The 20430-nt window shown below is 44.6% G+C and overlaps 1 pseudogene; it reads left to right on the top strand.

Annotated features, from left to right (window-relative positions):
- The first annotated feature begins 19669 nt into the window (after nucleotides 1-19669).
- LOC115091393 lies at nucleotides 19670-19843 on the top strand (annotated as a pseudogene).
- The last annotated feature ends 587 nt before the right edge of the window (nucleotides 19844-20430 follow it).

Raw genomic sequence — 20430 nt, forward strand, 5'->3', positions numbered from 1 at the left:
TACTCCCGCAGACGCTACCTGTAGATACACCTGTTCAATATTATATGTTAATGTTAACATCTGATTGTCTTAGTTAAAGTTATACGTTAAAGTTATCATTTGATTGTTTCTTGTATCTCATTGTTTAAAATGTAAACTGGAGTGAAGGCCTTCCCCAATACTTCGGTATAAAAAAAACCTATAAATAAAATAAATAAATAAATAAATACCTTATTAATCTGCTACATTTTTGTGAGGGGGTGAATAAACCTGTGGATAAGGGTGAGCCAGTTGATATAGTGTATCTGGACTTTCAGAAAGCATTTGACAGATGGGACACGTGATGTGTTAGATGAAGAAGCAGCATTCCTTTTGGGTTCCCACTTCAGTTCCAATAATTACCTCTTTTTTTCTTGCTAAAGCCGAACCAAATCTGATCGCAAGATGCCGAAAGAACCCCAGAAAAGATCTATTCCTAACCTATGGGCAGATCGTGCAGCGAAGACTAAAAATATCTATACAGATTCTGCCATGGAGACTGTAGCTGCAGGCCTCAACAGCAACCTGTCCTCTGAGAGGCAGACTGGAATGAGCTGGATGCATCTGCTACTTCAATGGAGACCATTGAAAAGGTTTTACACCATTTTATTGATAAGCTTTCAAAAAGAATTGATCCAAAACTGGGCACAGTAGTGGATAAAGTTGTCCAATTAGTTTTTTTCAGTCTGAGAACAAGAGGAATGGATAGTGGGGTAGAAAACCAGATGAGTGACTTAAAAGATTCACACACAGCATATGGCAGTAAAATGGACCGGCTGGAAAGACAGTGGAGATCTATGAAGATGCGACAGGAGGATATCGAAAACCGAAGTCACTGCAGTAACATCAGAGTAATTGGCTTACCTGAGAAAGCCAAAGGAAAGGATATGGCCAAATTTCTGGAAAACTGGCTGCAGGAACTGTTACAGCTTGAGGCCAAAGGCGAACGCATAAAAATCGAAAGTGTGCATCACCCACTGGCTCCAGCTCCAGGCCCTAATGGGCGACCGCAGGTTATTGTGATTTATCTTCATAACTTCACTGACAAACATCAAATAATTGATGCCACCCGGTGCCAGGGAGAATTCCTTTATGGTTCACGATGTGTCTACATTTTCCACGATATCTCCCCCACTTCACAAAAAAAGAGGCAAAGCTTTGTCAAGGCCAAGCATCGACTTCAATCATAAGGTTTCAAATATGTCATGTTATCCGCAGCCTGGCTGAAGTTTTTTTTAAATGCTGGGTAAGCCAATGATTTTCGATGACCTGACTGAAGCTTGCAGATTTGCTGCTGACAATGCTACCAGGACAGCGAGTAATGTGGTAATGCGGAAGGACTGGCCAGAATGAGCTCTACAGAGTGAGGTTGGCTAACTTCTATATGGGACTGAAAGCTGTCCCGTAGCGGAAAAAGAGACCGTTATGGCTTTCTGAAGAAGAGCTGAAAATGTAAGGGAGAAAAGGTTAGCATTCATATAAACTAATATTTTATATTTTTCTTTGGTTGAATAAACACAGCCATAACGATTGTCATCTTCTTTTCCCCTTTTCTCTTTCTTCTCTACTGTTATAAGAATTACAACTCTGGAAGCCTTCCATGTTCAGCTGCATTGGGTATGGAATTGTACGGCACCCCTTCCAGCTCTTGGCTTACATAGGGATCTTGGGCCACCCAGCATGGCCATCAGTAAGATGGGCATTTAAAAATGAAATTTGTTCCACCCCCAAGTCTTGGTTTGATTTTCTAATGCCTAAGCTGTACCCTTTGCATATTTTGAACTTTTACAGGCCTTTATTCATTCTCTGCTCTGATACATGGATCCAGATTTAAACACCTTCTAAATTTGTCCTTTATAGTCTCTGATTGAACGATTTGTGTTCACGGTATTTGAATTGCTTCTCAAATATGAATACCTGTTAATGCGTTTTTGACGACAAAAAGTTAAAGTGTTCCTGATGTAAATCGTCCCTCCTGATGCAGGCTTGGCCAAACACGGTCCCGTTTCGGGGGACTGAGTCATAATTTTTACTTCTGATTTAATTCCGGATTAAATTTGCTACTCATACATTACAAGGAAGACTGAGCTGTCAATTTGATTTGATCAGCCTGATTTACATCTGTTTTATTGATCTATCACTTGTTAACAGCCTATTTGCAAGAGCTTCCTCAGCACACATTTGCCTTTCTTTAATTCTTCAATAAAGTTTGAGAATATTCTTGTGCATTGTAGAAACAAGAGTTGATTCAAACAAAAGTCGAGTGACAGTCGTGCAACAGTTGTGCAGAAGTTTTGCACAGTGCAGCATTTGCCTACAGTTGTTCATTTTCTGCAGCCCCGGGGAGGGGGAGAAATCCCTTGAGCACCTTCAACACAATCTCAAGCAGACATCGGATGTCTGCTTGCTCTTGACTGATATGACGAAATTGTTTCCCCTTCACCAAAGTTCACCAGAACCAACGCGTTGAACTTGTGAACTTTCCGATTGCTCAGCAAAATGAACAGATACTGTATGTCGCTGAGTCGGTCCTGGTTTTACATTCTATGGACCATGCAGTTTTAGGGATGTGAATCGTTTTTCAACGATTAAAATTATCGTCCGATAATGTTTATATCGTCTTAAATCGTTATAGAACACGATACAATAGAAATTCTAACGATTTATCGTTAAAAATCGTTAAATCGTGTTAGTGCGCACTAACTCGAGTTAGTGCGCACTAACTCCCCGTTAGTGCGCACTAACTCGATTTAGTGCGCACTAACTGAAAATGATACAAATAAACACTTTCCAGGTCACTGAAGGTCAGTTAGGAATGAATATGTGTTCCTATCGGCTGGCTGCCCTCTTATCTATTGATATTACCAAGGTTACCACTGAGGTGATGGTTGGGGGGAATGGGAAATGGAACTGGAAACTAACGAACACCAACTGAAAATGAAACAAAGTGTTCACACTTCCCAGGTCAGTAAAGGTCACTTAGGAATGAATATGTATGTATGTATTCCTATTGGCTGGCTGTGCTCTTATCTATTGATGTTACCAATATGGTTGGGGGGATGTGAAATGGAAACAGTTGGAAGCTTGACAAAAAAAGTAATGTAATGATCAGCACTCACGTGACTAGAACTTGTTTGTTTATTATTTTTGTTAGCAGGCACCTGAAATGCTAGTGCATGTTGAATTTGCCAATCACTGTGCATTTTAGAAAGGTGGTCCTGGCTGGAACTGTACACAGTTCAAATATATGTAATTGATTGTTGGTAAGTGTATTTTTTAAGTAGCCACACTGGCACCAGTATGTTTACTTTTCCTCCTACTTAACTCACTAGCTCAGCTTTGTAAGAAGGGCTTCTCTGCTTGTGTGTTGTTTTTGTTTGGTGTGAGGAGAGCAGAAACATCAGATCTTTATTCAATCTACTACAGTCATCTCTTACAGTGCCCTATCCCTATTAATACCAGGAGTGTTGTGATCTTCCTGCACACAGTGCCCTAACCCTGATACCAGTCTGAGACAGCTCCCTCCCTGCATTACTAGTGAGAGGCTGGCTTCACAGACAGGGGGGAGCTGCCTGACCCTCACTCCTGACTTCCCCCATGTCCCAGCTAGTGAATGGTGTGTGGGTGAGGGGGGGGGAGGATGGTGAAGTCTGAGACAGCTCCCTCCCTGCATTACTAGTGAGAGGCTGGCTTCACAGACAGGGGGGAGCTGCCTGACCCTCACTCCTGACTTCCCCCATGTCCCAGCTAGTGAATGGTGTGTGGGTGAGGGGGGGGGGGGGGAGGATGGTGAAGTCTGAGACAGCTCCCTCCCTGCATTACTAGTGAGAGGCTGGCTTCGCAGACAGGGGGGAGCTGCCTGACCCTCACTCCTGACTTCCCCCATGTCCCAGCTAGTGAATGGTGTGTGGGTGAGGGGGGGGGGGGAGGATGGTGAAGTCTGAGACAGCTCCCTCCCTGCATTACTAGTGAGAGGCTGGCTTCACAGACAGGGGGGAGCTGCCTGACCCTCACTCCTGACTTCCCCCATGTCCCAGCTAGTGAATGGTGTGTGGGTGAGGGGGGGGGGGGGAGGATGGTGAAGTCTGAGACAGCTCCCTCCCTGCATTACTAGTGAGAGGCTGGCTTCACAGACAGGGGGGAGCTGCCTGTCCCTCACTCCTGACTTCCCCCATGTCCCAGCTAGTGAATGGTGTGTGGGTGAGGGGGGGGGGGGTGGATGGTGAAGTCTGAGACAGCTCCCTCCCTGCATTACTAGTGAGAGGCTGGCTTCACAGACAGGGGGGAGCTGCCTGACCCTCACTCCTGACTTCCCCCATGTCCCAGCTAGTGAATGGTGTGTGGGTGAGGGGGGGGGGGAGGATGGTGAAGTCTGAGACAGCTCCCTCCCTGCATTACTAGTGAGAGGCTGGCTTCGCAGACAGGGGGGAGCTGCCTGACCCTCACTCCTGACTTCCCCCATGTCCCAGCTAGTGAATGGTGTGTGGGTGAGGGGGGGGGGGGAGGATGGTGAAGTCTGAGACAGCTCCCTCCCTGCATTACTAGTGAGAGGCTGGCTTCACAGACAGGGGGGAGCTGCCTGACCCTCACTCCTGACTTCCCCCATGTCCCAGCTAGTGAATGGTGTGTGGGTGAGGGGGGGGGGGGAGGATGGTGAAGTCTGAGACAGCTCCCTCCCTGCATTACTAGTGAGAGGCTGGCTTCACAGACAGGGGGGAGCTGCCTGTCCCTCACTCCTGACTTCCCCCATGTCCCAGCTAGTGAATGGTGTGTGGGTGAGGGGGGGGGGGGGTGGATGGTGAAGTCTGAGACAGCTCCCTCCCTGCATTACTAGTGAGAGGCTGGCTTCACAGACAGGGGGGAGCTGCCTGACCCTCACTCCTGACTTCCCCCATGTCCCAGCTAGTGAATGGTGTGTGGGTAAGGGGAGGGGGGAGGATGGTGAAGTCTGAGACAGCTCCCTCCCTGCATTACTAGTGAGAGGCTGGCTTCACAGACAGGGGGGAGCTGCCTGACCCTCACTCCTCCGGGGTATTGTGATCTTCCTGCACACAGTGCCCTATCCCTGATACCAGGGGTGTTGTGATCTTCCTGCATGCAGTGCCCTATCCCTATTAATACCAGGAGTGTTGTGATCTTCCTGCATGCAGTGTCCTATCCCTATTAATACCAGGAGTGTTGTGATCTTCCTGCATGCAGTGCCCTATCCCTGATATCGGGATGTGTGCAAGAAGATCACAACACCCCCGGTATCAGGAATAGGGCACTGTGAGCAGGAAGATCACAACACCCCCAGTATCAGGAATAGGGCACTGTGTGCAGGAAGATCACAACACCCCTGGTATTAGGGATAGGGCACTGTGTGCAGGAAGATCACAACACTCCTGGTATTAATAGGGATAGGGCACTGTGTGCAGGAAGATCACAATACCCCTGGTATCAGGGTTAGGGCACAAGTTCTAGTCACATTGACTGATCACATTACTTGTTTTGTCAAGCTACCAACTGTTTCCATTTCCCATCCCCCATATACTGTCAGTAGGAAACTTGGTAACATGAATAAATAAGAGGGCAGCCAATAGGAATACATATTCATTCCTAAACTGACCTTAACTGACCTGAAAAGTGTCAAATTGTATCATTTTCAGTTAGTGCGCACTAACTCCCAGTTAGTGCGCACTAACTCGAGTTAGTGCGCACTAATCGGAAAAAACGATTTTTAACGATTTTTTAACTAAAAAATCGTGCCTAAGACGATTTTCTTGCCCTGCCACACGATTTCTATCGTTAAGACGATATGGAAAACGATTCACATCCCTATGCAGTTTACAGTCCATGCAGGCAGTGAAAATGTCTGTCTTGGTTATTTGTTTATTTTATTTAACTCACGGGTCCCACCATGAGGTAGTCAGGGTGGGGTTGTAAAATTTCTGACACCTCCTGTCTTTCTAGAGCTCTGCTCCAGGGCCCTGTCAGCCTTTTTGAGCTGGGTCCTTCCTGTCCTGTGTTTTTCTTTGTTCTTTCCTCTGCAACTGTATTTCTAGGTTCCTTATTATCAGGATTAGCCTCTCTCTTTGTGGTATCTGCCTTTCTGGTCTTCTTTCCTCTGGGCAGGATATGGACCCTGCCACCAGTGTCGTCGCATTTCTAGCATTGTTTTTATAATTTTTTTCTATGCATTATTTTTTATCAGTTTGCATGCAATGCAGGGATTTGTATCCAATCTTGCATAATAAGAATTATTTTTGCAACTTTTTAGTTTTGGGCTGCTTTTGGTCTAGATTTTCTAAGTGATTGGGCTCTAAAACATTTTGGCATCAGGCGGCAACACTGTCGCCAGCTCCTGTTCTGATTTTTTTGTTACTTCCACCGGCGGACAGCTCTGCAGAGGAGCAGGAATGGAAGCCAAGAAGCAAAGAACTAATTTCCATGTTGAAAACACAAAGGAACTCTGACAGCGAAAAGTGATGTGCCATAGGGGGTGCCCTAAAGTGTACAATAATATATATCCAGTTTCTCCACACACTGTGAAACAATGAAGTATAAACTAGAAGGTCCATTTTGCCTTGCAAGGTGTCACTTGAGTTAGGAGGAAGAACAGTAGCAAATAAGGAGATATTGTAAGAGCACGGTGACCTCTAGTCATGCTAAATGCAAGAAATGTGCAGGGGTCACCATTGTCATTTTGGATTTATTTTTTTGGGGGGGGGGGGGGCGGGGGAGTTTGTGAGTTAGGCGCATGTAATATTTATTTTGATTTGGTTCATTTGCCAATCCAAAATAAACATTAAATAAAAAAAAATGAAACAGCTTCCCAATCCCTTCCATGGCTCCCACCTTGTTTCTTTGTACCCTTACATCTTCTATAGTGCTGACCCGAGGGTACAAGGGGCAGGAGTGATCCCCAGCTGCTCCTGCCCTGCCAGTTCTCCTTTAACAATGGCATTGATCTCAGGGCTGGCTGGCGCCATGTTGTTTTACGACCATAAAGTACTGTGGCCTTAAAGCAGCATGGTTCCTAAGACTGGCGCCACTTTGAAAGTGGAACTTGTAGGTTAGGAGTGACTGGAGATCGCTCCTGTCCCTTTTACCCATGGATCGGTGTTATAGAAGGGGTAAGGGGGCAAGGGGGTGGTGAGGGGTAGTGGTGGGGGAGTGTATCTTTCAAATTTCTTTGCAAATAGTAAATGCTATTTGCTAACATGAATGCACATTATTTACTGAAACAAAAATGCTCACGAAGTGTTAGGTTTGCCTTTAAACCAAACCAAAACTGTACCTTTTTGGTTTACATTGCACATTCATCTCAAACAAATGCACATCCCTCCTAAGTGCACAGAGGTCAATAATCAGTGGCCAGTGAGTGGGAAACTCACCCAGGTAACTTTATCCAGATATTCACTGGAATATAACCAGATAGCCAGTGTTTTACTGAATGCATCCTGCTAAAGTTACCCCTAGTAAATTTATTTAGCTAACTTTTGGGCATCTGTTTTTCTGACCAGATTTAGCCAGTTAACTTTCCAGGGAGCAAGTTTAGTCCTGCCTCCAAGAACACTCACTGCACCAGCTATGTCCCGTATGAGTAACAATGAGTCACCCAGGCACAATTTAGCTGGGCAGCAGAGAGAGAAATGTTTTAATCTCATATTTTGGTCTGGGTACTTCCAAACGTTACCCGGACAAAGCCTTTGAATATGGACTTCACAAGGTACATCTGTTTGCAGGCGAAGCGAATGGTCCAAATTCAGCATAGAAAGATAAAACAAGTTTCCCATCGGAGTCAATCTGGGTCAACATAAATCAAATTGTCAGGTCAAAGACCACTAATTTTAGTTACTGGCAATTATCGCTACAGAGCAGACATTTCTATGCCCTACAGGAGGATGAGCTCCCTAAACTTGCCAGTAAGATCTACATCTTTTGGGTACAACATTGATTTCTTTAGAAAGACATTTGCTTTTCATTAAAGTGAGATGCTGATCTGAATTTTGAATGTTATAAATCTGAACAGGCTACACATTTTTCTGAGTACCTTTGGGATATATTTCACAGCGGACAATTAAGGATTGGGGGAGGGGAGGGAGATCACCACAAATAAGAAATATGTGAATTAATATGCTCGTAGATTCAGTCCTTCTTCTATGTGTAAACATTGACACTTTCGCCCATAAATTATGTCCTGGATATGAGCCATTAGCAGTCTGTAAAGTAGAGAACCCAGCTTGAATTTGTTTATCATCAGCGCACTGTGAAAAGGGCCTTAAATTATTTTTGCCCTCAGCAAATTATACTTTCGGTGCTCTCTCTGCCTCAGGAGATCTTGTAGATTATTAATTGATGGGTTTTTTTTTATCCTGCTGGAAATCATTACTTCTGACTTAAAAAAAAAAAATGAAAAAAAAAAACCTATGCAAACTAGTCACTGGCTGAGAATTGAGGTCTCTCTGGTGCCAACTGGAATTCTTCAGTTCACTCTCCAACAATTGAACAAATTCCTCAATATTTAACAATATCAATTTTAAATAAGCAATATTTTACCTCCCATTGCCTCAGGGGAGCTTCTATTTCTTCTGTCAAAGCCTAGAGTTGAGTTACGGACAGTCAGCCCCCTTCTCTTTCAATTATTAACTTGTAGATGTTGCAGCAGAAAATAATTACCATTGCCACGTGCTACATCAAAATCTACGAGGGACACCATGACTGAGTCCTTGACATCGTTTTGCATCGTGTCTGCTGAGTTGTGATCTAGGAACCTATAGCTTTCCCGGTCTCTCTTCACAATGACCTGCTTTGTTTTCCAAAATTAAGATGTAGAATATTTTCAGGCAATGTCAAATATCCTGGGATATTTAATCATATTTTGTGCCACCAATAATCAATTTTTTTTACTGCATTATGCAAGTCAGCAAATTCTGTGCATTTTAATATATATGAATTTGATGGAGGAATATTTTTCATGGAAGGCTTCCAGGGAAGGGTCCTGAGTTGTTAAATTTTTTTTTTTTTCAATCTGGTAATTCATGTAACAGTAAAGAAGAAAGAAAAAGGAGAAAAGAAGATGACAATCATTATGGCTGTGTTTATTCAACCAAAGAAAAATATAAAATATTGACTACAGAATCCCAAATTTCACATTTTTTACCCACTGATAGAAACTGTTGAACTTAAAGTTCTGTTGGCCACATTAGTCCGCTGGAATAAGTTTTATTCATGCTAACATAAAATGATATTGACAACAGCTTGTATGGTTACATTAAGCAAAAACGTGTGACCAAGCAGTAAACTCCTCTAAGCCAATATCTTATGTCGCCTACTTAGAGTAGAAAATGCTGCTAATATTTGTTTCAGCTTCCATTTTCTTTTCACTTGATTGATAATTAGGATAATGCATTACCTGCATGTGGCCATCCTTAGTCACTTGGAGGATATGTGAGTTGACCAAGGCAGCAAGCGTGAAGAACACAGGCTTTGAACCCTGTGGGTCTGTAGGTGTGTGAGTGAGGAGCAAGAGAGGTTAAGGGGATTCCCAGCTCTTTGCTCTAATTTCTAGCCACATTGTCTGCTCTAAAATGTGCAATTAATTGAGAACCCTAGTGCACCCAGTACTGAAATCTAGGTGATGTGCAGATTGAGTTTGATTTTGGTGCCATGTGCAGCACCATTTATAAAGAGACAAAATTATTGGATTATGCTGTTATTCTGATGCTACTTCAATTTCTTTTAAAGTGCTGATTATAATCATATACTCAGAAAATATATAAAATTCATGCACTCAAAAATCACAATTAAATAATAGTAAGTCAATTACTAGTAAAAAAAAAAAAAAAGAAAAACCTTTAATTGAAAGGTTCTTTAAAATGGTAGCCTCCACCATTCTTCTAAAGGTGCTCAGTTTCTTCTCCCTCGGTAGCTCTGCTAGAAGGGCAAAAGCACCCGCTGTCTAACTCCAGCCCCCGCCACCGGCCAGCAAGGAGCTAATCCCAGTTTAGGCAGTTGCCCAACGGGTAATGCTCCAGCCAGTATGTACCCCCAACTGGCTACCCGTCAAGCCACCACCTGACACTAAAGAGGCTCGGGCAACCCGCCAACCCAAACTGCGACAGCCACAAACCAACCCGTTACAAACATGGTACATAACAGAGATGTGAACTGGAACAGGAATCGGTTCGTATTCTGGTTCCGATTCACATGTGGTTTTTTTTTCATCGGGCCCGATCGCGGTTTTATCGGCTGCGCCTGAGCGGATAAACAAATAACCCACCCCGACCCTTTAAAACTAATCCCTTTGCTTCCCCCACCCTCCCGACCCCCACCCAAAAACATTTTACAGGTACCTGGTGGTCCAGTGGGGGTCCCGGGAGCGATCTCTCGCTCCCGGGACCCCCACTGGACCCGGGAGCGAGCCATTGGCCGGCCCCTGTCACATGGAGGGAGCACTGGATGGCCGGCGCCATTTTTAAAGATGGCACCGGCCATCCAGTGCTCCCTTCATGTGACAGGGGCCGGCCAATGGCAAGGATACCCTTTCACATGGTAAGGGCATAGGCCATTGGCGCCATTTTTATTAGTGGCAGCCGACGGCCCGGGAGCAGGAGATCACTCCCGGGACCCCCACTGGACCACCAAGTACCTGTAAAATGTTTTTGGGGGGGTCGGGAGGGTGGGGGAAGCAAAGGGATTAGTTTTAAAGGGTCGGGGTGGGTTTAGAGGTTATTTTTGTGTGCCGTTTTTCCCGCCCTCCCCCAAAACAATAAGAGAACCCCCACGAACAATATCGTGGGGTTTTCCTATCGTTTCGGGGGAGCCCCCGATTTCTGACGATTTTGAAAATATTGACAATATTTTCAATCGTCTGAAGCCCGATTCACATCCCTAGTACATAACACAAGGGTGGGAGGGAGGGTCGCTGCTCATCCAAAAATACTTCGGGCAGAGGCACGCAGCCAGTACGTATGCCCCTTAAATAGGGCTCTCCTATTCCCGATACTCCCTGCGGCGCTCACCAATTTGATCGCGCTGTGAGGAAGTATTCAAAATTCCATCCGGGGACTCGGGGCTCCTCCCCCCTTGCACCCACCCCTTCTGGCATCAAGCTGCCGGAGCTAGTCTGGCGCGCCAGTTAGCCTCGGGCAGTCCAGCACTCCAGCCGAACTGCTCTTACAGAAAGGCAAGAGGGCTGTGTATAGTACAATCTTTTTTTTCAAAGTTTGTTTATTGAGGATATCAGAAACCTTACAACAACATTAATACAATTTTAAAAGTACACTCCAAAAGTTCTGACATCCCAACAGGTTTTAACCATTTTTAATCGCTCTCCCTTCCGCCCCCCCCCCCCCCGCGATGCCCGTCTTCGTCCTTCTTGCTTGCTCATTATTAGAAAGTCATAAAGTTATAGTCCAAACGTCCAAACATGGCCCCTCACTAGGCTGTTCATGAGACGACAGATGTCGGTTCCATTAAGGGAAATAGTTTTTGTGTGGCTGGGGGAAGCATGCAATAGAATTTATACCATCTTACCGTGAACCACTTTTTCTTCTTTACTATGAAAGAGGGATACATAAATCCAAATTCTAACTGAGAGAGTTCTGTCATTCCCATCTTCCACAAGGAGCCGCGGATCAGAGTCCATCCACTTCAGCAGAATACATTGCTTTGCTATGAGACATGTTTCTGCAAAGAAAAGTATATTATCATGGTTGACAGAGAACTCGCTAACATCATTGTGTAACAGACAAAATGCACAAGACCAAGTATGTTACGGTTCTGGCCGCGAGCACCGCGGGGGCCGCGCTGCCGGGAAGCCTCCCATGGACATCCTGCTCCTAGGTGCGCGCGCGTGCCACTCAGATGCTTTTCTAGGCTGTTTCCTGCCAAGGGTGACTCTGCCCAGTTCCTGATGTCAGACGCCGCGGCCTTGATAAGTCGGCCGCGGACCTTCAGTCTTTGCCTTGCAACGGGTTTACCTCCTGGTTCCCTCTTGTGTTGTGCTCCGGAGTGACCTGCCTTGCTACTCGCTCCGTTCCTGCTTGCCTGCTACAGTACCTGCTTGATTCCTGCTTGCCTGCTACAGTTCCTGCCTGGTTCCAGTACCGAGTCTTGCCTCAGTTCCTGCCTGGTTCCAGAACCCGAGCCCTGTTACAGTACTTGCTACTGTCCTAGTCTGGTTCCAGTTACTGGTCTTGGTCCACTACCCGCCCCAGCAGCCGGGCCCCTATGGGCTCCTCCCGGGCGGGGGGGGGGGGGGAGGGGGGGGCTCCGGCTTCCAAGGGTGAAGCTGCCTAAGTCCCAGTGGCTGGGCCCCTACGGGCTCCTCCCGGGGGAGTACCAACTTCCAGGGTGAAGAGCATCTCTAGTCCTGCCTGATCATCTGCCTCCCGGCCTGCCGTACACTAGAGACTTTGACCATCTTTACTAGACTTCTGCAGGTCGGCCCAAGAGTCCACTAAACTGAGACTCCACAACAAAGTAATTGGGAAGGTGAACATGTCCAACACTAGTAGATGTACAGTTTCCCAAAATTTTTTAATCTGTGGATAATCCCATAGAGTATGAATTAAAGAAGCAGGAGACTGATTACATTTCCCACAAACCTCCGAAGCTATCAGACCCATCCAATGCGCCCTTTGTGGGGAACATATTGCCTTATGGAACAATTTAGTTTGCAGTTCCCTCAGATTCACATTATTTGTGATCTTAGGTACATACATATAACATTCATTTAGCATCAGAGTATCCAGATCCTCCCGCAGATCCCCTTGCCATTTAATCACCAATTTATCCAAGATAGCATACTTACTAACATTTTGACAAAATTTATACAGTAGTGTTAAGGATCCTTGCTTCACCTGATACAATCTCAGCAATGTTGGTATGATGCATTATCTACTGGGGACTCCCGCTTGCTTAAGATACCCTTCACAAAAGCACTCAGCCGGGCATACCCCAAAAAATGTATACTCTTGAGTCCCAGTTTCAATTGCAACCCACTAAAACTGAGCAACCTCCCCCTGACTGGGTCCAAGAAATCTCCCAAAAGTCCAGTATTTGAGATAAAGGAGAAGCCTTGGGAAAACAGCTCTCTAAAGTCTAGTTTCGGATTACCCATGAGTAGGTACTGCAGTGAAACATTAATGGCTAGATGAGGAAGAACCCATATTTCAACCCACATACGTCTCATAGTATACACAAGTTGAGCTGAAATACCAAAATGCTTCAACTCTTGTCGATCGAGATGCAGAACTAGTTTAGGGTCAACCGGGTTGCAAATAGCCTAAATTAATGCATAATCTGTGTATTCAGAAGTACCTTGTAACCAGTCCCCTAAGAAGCGAAGGTTTGCCGCCCAAACATATTTTCTAAGTAAGTTAAATCCCCCCTTCTCTTTGGGAGCCGCCAGAGTTGCAAAGGCTATCCACACTTTCTTCCCCTTCCATACAAAAAACATAATACTACGTTGCAATTGTTTTAAATCTCTACCTAGCAAACTCATGGGAAGCATACTTATCAGGTAGAGCATTTTTTGTGGTATCACCATTTTTACAACAGCCATTCTGCCATGTAGTGATATAGGAAAGTTGTGTCATGCCGTTAATTGGACTTGAATCTTGTCCAGAAGGGGATGTACATTAATGGGGTACCACTGACATGTATCCCGATACAACTTAACCCAAGGTATTTTATGGTATCCCCAGCCCACTTATCTGGGAAATCAGCCCAAGTCTGTTTTAAGCCACCCCTAATATCCAAGGCCTCCATCTTATCTAGGTTTAATTTAAATCCAGACACTGTCTGCTAGGTGGAGAATATCTGTAATGCAACCGGAAAAGATTGTCTGGCCTTGGAAAGTAACAGCAATAGATCATCTGCAAATAGGAAGAGTGGTCGAAGATATGGCAGCTGAGATTCAATGCCAAGAAGTGCAGAGTCATGCACATCTCTCCTCATAGTGAGGGCAAAGGCTATCGGCACCATTTTGATTACTGGCAGACGACGGCCCAAGTGCAGGAGATCGCTCCAGGACCCCCGCTGGACCACCAGGGACTTTTGGACTCTTGGGGGACCCTCCTGACCCCCACAAGACTTTCCAAAAGTCCCTGGTGGTCCAGCAGGGGTCCGGGAGCGACCTCCTGCACTCGGGCCGTAAGCTGCAGTATTCAAAATGGTGCCGATAGCCTTTGCCCTCACTATGTCACAGGGGCCGACCAATGGCACCTGTAGCCCCTGTGACATAGTAAGGTCAAAGGCTATCGGCACCATTTTGAATACCGTCAGCAGATGGCGTGAGTGCAGGAGATAGCTCCCGGACCCCCCGCTGGACCACCAGGGAGTTTTGGTATGCCTTGGGGGGGGGGGTCAGGAGGGTGGGGGGGGGGGTTGTTTAAATTCGTTCCTTTAGACAGCCAAATAATTTGGTGAAGATTCGTTGTATTTGTGGGGATTCGCGATACGTTTCGCTTCCCCACAAATACAAAGAATATGGCCCTATACATTGCGGATTACCAATACGTTGGAAAAGAATACACACCCCTAATGTTTGCTGCTTTTAAAGAAGGAGGCCTTTCCCTATTCTCACACATAGTTTCAAATAGCCCTCGCAAGGCTTTCGGGATCTCTTGACTCAACATTTTGTAGAAAAGTGAGTCAAGCCCATCTGGCCCTGGCGCTTTCAATGCCGGCAGGGTCTTAATGGCCTCAGTGACCTCCTCTAGCTGTATCGCCTGATTTAATTTAAGGCGCTGAACATCTGTTACCACGGGGCATTGCACCTGTTCTAAGAATTTTTTTACTAGGTCTGAATCAGCGTCTTCCGTGGAGTACAATTCCCGATAGTACTTTGAGAATACATAGGCTATGTCCTTGGTGTTAGTTGTAATCCCTCCCTTGGAGTCTTTAATAGCCGCTATAAATTTATGGGGATCCTGGTTTTTAAGAAGCCGGGCCAGCATCCATCCTGATTTATTCGCATGATGGAAAAGCTGGTATTTATACTGTTGTAACGACCGAACTGCCCTATCATGCAGTAAGTAATTAATCGCCACTTGCGTGGCTTGAAATTGGATTAGAAGGGGGTCGTTTTTAGTGCCAGAGAGCTGTTTTCGAAGGTCTCGAAATGTGTACTGGAGATCTACAAGTTGTTTATTCATTTTTTTCCGTTTATGGCTTACGTACTTTATGACCTCCCCCCTCAGTACTGCCTTAGCAGTTTCTCAAAACAGGACCGGTTGAATTGCATGATGCCCATTGTGCCTCACAAACTCTGCCCATTTTTCCTTTAAATATTTTGGAAATTCTGGGTCAAAATGCAGGTGTACAGGCATTCACCATTGTTTACCACCCACAGAATGGGTGACCTCCATCTGGGCAATAATTGGACTGTGATCTGAAATAATTAGGTCTTCTATGGACACCTTTACAAAAAAGGGAAGTAGACTTTCAGAAATAAACAGATAATCTACCCTCGACCAGGAGGCATGGGCTCTAGCTAGATGAGTGAATTCTAGCTTTCCAGGATTTAGAGATTGCCAGAGATCTAAATGTAATTGTTTACAAAGAAACGGTGGGCCTTTATGGTCTCCCATGAGGTGCCCACCCTTCGAGGGCTTTCTATCCAATGCAGGGTCAACAATGCAGTTCAGATCTCCACCCAGAATAATTGGATATTGTTCTACTTGGGAAACTTTTGTCACTGGGTCAACAAAAAAGGGGTGCTCATAGACATTCAGAGCATATACCGATATCAAGATTTTATTATTTATTTATTTATTTAAAGTCTCTTTTATACCGACTTCCGTTCACACATCGCATCGGTTTACAATTAAACAGGAACAGTTGGGCAGAGCCCTTACATATAACATAGAAATACAAGTTAACTTTTGGGCAGGGCCCTTACATGTAACTGAGAGCAATGAGGCTAAAACAGGGATACGGGAAAGAACTGACTATGCCGGGCAAAGTCCATAAAATCAATAAATAGATATAGCAAATCACTATATACGTACAATCAAACTATATACATAGCTAACAACATTAATAGCAGAGTCAAAGTACGAAATCGATAGGCGTAAGGCGACTTCTGAGAAATAGATTCTTAGGCATATAGGCGATTCTTAGTCAAGCAGTGGGGAGTTATGTAATGGAAGGTGACATGGGGTAAGCTTGCTGGAAGAGCCATGTTTTCAGTTTTTTTTTGAAAGCGGGTGTGTATGTTTCCAGGCGTATATCGGGAGGCAGGGAGTTCCATAAAGAGGGGCCGGCGATAGAGAAAGCTCTGCTTATGGTGGATGATAATTTGAAAGATTTGATAGGTTGGGCACGTAGGGTTCCTTGGAGGGCTGTACGTGTGGGTCTATTCGAGGTACGGGGGATGAGAGGGGGGTTGATCCAATTAAGGTTAGAATTCGACAGACTTTTGTGGATGATGGAAAGGGTTTTATAAAGAATTCGGGAGTGTATAGGGAGCCAATGAAGTTCGATAAGTGTGGGGGTGATGTGGTCTCTTTTTTTTTAATTTGATAGTATCCTGGCGGCGGCGTTTAGTAATAGTTGTAAGGGTTTGGTATGTGTTGCGGGAATGCCAAGGAAGAGTGCATTACAGTAGTCTACCTTAGATAAAATGATAGACTGGAGTACAGTGCGGAAATCAGAGAAGTGTAGCAGTGGTCTGAGTTTTTTTATGGTTTGGAGCTTAAAATAGCAGTCCTTGATGATAGATTTAATGAAGGGTTTGAAAGTAAGATGATTGTCAATAAGAACACCAAGGTTGCGAACGTGTGATGGGAAAGATGTGGAAGAGTAAGCGGGTGGGATGTCTGGGAGCGGTGGCCTATTGGATATGATTAAAAGTTCAGTCTTACTGGGATTTAGAGCTAAACTTACTGGGATTTAGAGCTAAACTTATGATCCCCATAAGTTTACCTACCAGGATGATAAAACATCCATTCAGATCCATAATCTGTTGACTTAGTTGAAAATCATGAGTCTTATGGATAAGAACTGCAACTCCCCGACTTTTAGAGGACCCCGCTGCTGAGAATACCTGCCCAAATCCTTTCTTCTTTAGTTTAGCTGTTTCAATCTGAGTAAGGTGGGTTTCCTGCATAAAAATCAATTTAGCATTTAACTTATTCAGTCTAGACAAGATCTTCTCTCTCTTTATAGGGCTACCAAGGCCAGAGACGTTCCAAATAGCTACATTCCATACCATTTTAATAGGTTTCAATTAAGAATTGGCCAATTTATTCCCACCACTTCATAAGATCTTGGAGCAAGTATTCTACCATGCATTGCCCACTCCTTCTCATCTATTACCTTCGGGTATCTAAAAGAATTGCAAGCATAATTTTATATCGAAGAATTGCTGAGGAACATCACATTTCCAGAACTTCTACCCCCCCTCCTCCCTTCCCCTATCCCCTTCCCCCCACCCTCAAGTTGAACTACGCCTAAAACGATAAAGCCCCCCCCCCCCCAACTTGAACTAAATGTCCCTCTTGTAGGGCTTGGAGTCATGTGTAACCGATGTGCTCGGTCACCTCTCAGAAATAACAGTACTACAAAATATATATGTCCACAGAGCATGGGAGTCTTGTGTATACATTCCAATATCGAAATTAAAGTTAATCAAATCAAATCTAAAGATTCTCGACTTCTCGCTAACAAGGAAGCCAGATCAGAACGTTCGATTCCAGAGTTTATCCTGGAGAGGCCACTCTGGACTCTCCTACATGGAGATTTTATACAGGTGGTGTACCAGAGTAAACTTTAACAACAGAACTCCAAAATGGTGCATGCCACGGCAACTCTTGGCCTTCCAACAGCAGAAAGTTGAGCGCTTCTTTCTCCTGCTTCTCGTTCCCACCATAGAAGCATAGAATTATAATCATCTCACCCGGTCTGCTCCATCGCTGCCTGTGGAATCTTAGCTACGAATTCTCGAGCAGATGACACTTCCTCAAACGTTTTCGGCGAGCCTTGGAACCAGATTTTCAGCTTAGCAGGATACAGCAACGAGAAACGGACCTTTTTGTGATGAGCTCGGAGTAGATCGGCTTAAAGGCTTTATGGAGGCCTGAGACACGTGTAGAAAAATCTTGGAAGAGGAGAATTTTCTTATTCTCAAAAGTAAAGTCCCATTCTTTATGATAATGCTGCATTGTCGCTACCATATTAGCATAGTTTAGTAATCGGGCAATGATCACCCTGGGTCTGGTAGGATCTCCCTCCCGCATTCTCGGTGCTAGGCAGTGGGCTCGTTCCAGCAGGCCTTTAGACTGGGGTAGGAACTCTGGTACCTGTTTCCCAATTCACGCCTGCAAGGTGCTTATAAGGTCTGCCTCTGAGATAGTTTCTGAAAATCTGACAAACCGTAAGTTGTTTCTCCTCGCTCGATTCTCCATTTCGTCTATTTTATCTTCCTGGGCTTTCGCTGTTGTTTCCAAAACAAGTATCCGCCGTTCCAATGTGCCAACATCATCTTCCAGCAGAGTCTTTCGGCCTTCCACGCGTTCCACTCTATTATCTATTTAAATCAGTGAAGAACGGACCTCCGCGATCTGCTCCGAAATTTGATGCAAACGTGAATCCAAAGGCACAATCACCGCTTGGGATATTTTATTATTTATTTATTTACTTATTTGTTTTATTTAGAGTTTCTTCTATACCGATAGCCGTTTGCACATCGTATCGGTTTACATATAACTAGGAACATTTAGGCGGAGCCATTTACATATAGGCAGAGCCCTTACATGGAACAGTAACAACTATAAGAGGCAAGGAACAGTAGAATAACTAAATGTTAAATTCGAGGAGCTATATGTTACATATAAAGCTAATGAACCTGAATACTAGATAAGGTGAACTATAATACAAAAAAATATCCTCTAAAGATTCTTCTCCGAAGTGATCTCCTGCTTCTGGGGACTTCGGTGCCATTTTAGCGTCGGGTGGTTTCTGCTTCTCTTTTTCTTTCTTTTGCAGTTTCATAGCCATAATCGTCACAAGAAGAAAAGGAACCCGGTTACATGAGTTCGGGATGATGGGTGGCAACACCCTGCCATATAAACTAGAAAATCATTCAAAAAGCGGGTTGCCTGAACAAAATAGGATGAGAGACGACCGGAGCCTGGTCTGTGCGACCCGACCACGCTCACCACATCATGTGACTCCCTACAATCTTTTTTTTTTATTTTACACAAAAATAACACATCTTAAACTCTTGAACAGTTATTTCTATAACATTATAAGACCATATGCTATGTTTTGTCATACTGGGCATTGATTAGAGGATGACTCATATCAGTCAAGCAAACCTCTCCAATTACCTGAAAACTATAGAGGACCTGAAGTCTCCCACACACCAGCAAACTTTACTGGAAACTATCTCACAAAACTTGACATTATTCATAGCTTCTCCTTCATTATAAAAGTTAAGCAACAACAATCTATACTCATATAAGGTGTTTTTTGAAAGCTGATATTACACAGAAAAATAGCTAATTTTTGATGATTGTCACTGCTGCTCACAAGTTTCAAACTTGTGCTAATTCAGCCCTTTAATGTGTGTAAGCTGATATGGAAATCACTCAGGTACCACAGCCTGCATGCTCTTCTTTCTCTACTATATAACCATAGTATGAACTCTCCTACACTTCTTGCTTCTCAATCCTTTGGCTAAGATCAAGTGTAGTATCTGTTCTGCACACATAAGGCCAAATTTTCAAAGACCTATGCACGTAAAAACTAAGGGCCTGATTTTTAAAAGCATTTACTTGAGTAAAACTGGGCTTTATTCGAGTAAATGCACTTTACTCGAGTAAGTGGGTTTTTGAAAATTGCTACAATATATGCCATTGAATTGTCCATAGGATTTACTCACATAAATGCACTTTACGTGAGTAAATAGCGTTTGAAAATTGCTACAATAGTAGCTACATTTATGTGCATAACTCCTTTTGAAAATGACCCCCCTTAGGGTTTACGCACATGGCCGGACCTTGCGCGCACAGCGCACATTTTTATAACAGGCCTGGCCACACGTGTAAAACCCGGTGCACGCACAAGTGCCAGGCCCTGAAAAAGGGCAGGCCGGGAGACTTGGTCTGGGTGGGGTGGGGGCGGGATGGAGGCCGGCCGGGTCTGCGGCCATTAGTAGCTGTTCTGGGGAAGCATGCGATGGGAGCCGGCCAGCACGCATAACTTGTTTCTGCTCCGGAGAAGCAATAAGTAATAAAATAAAACATGTAGGGAAAGGTAGGTTAGATTTAGAAGGTGGGGAGGAGAGGGGAAGAAGGAGGAAGTGTAGGTAGTGGGGGTAGGAAAGTTTCCTCACAGTCTACTCCTTAATTGGAGCAGACTGGGAGGGAAACCGGGAAGGCCCCGATTGCGTCGCCGCGCATATTTTACAAAAATTTG

Source organism: Rhinatrema bivittatum, chromosome 4 (genome assembly GCF_901001135.1).
Source record: "Rhinatrema bivittatum chromosome 4, aRhiBiv1.1, whole genome shotgun sequence".
NCBI lineage: Eukaryota > Metazoa > Chordata > Amphibia > Gymnophiona > Rhinatrematidae > Rhinatrema > Rhinatrema bivittatum.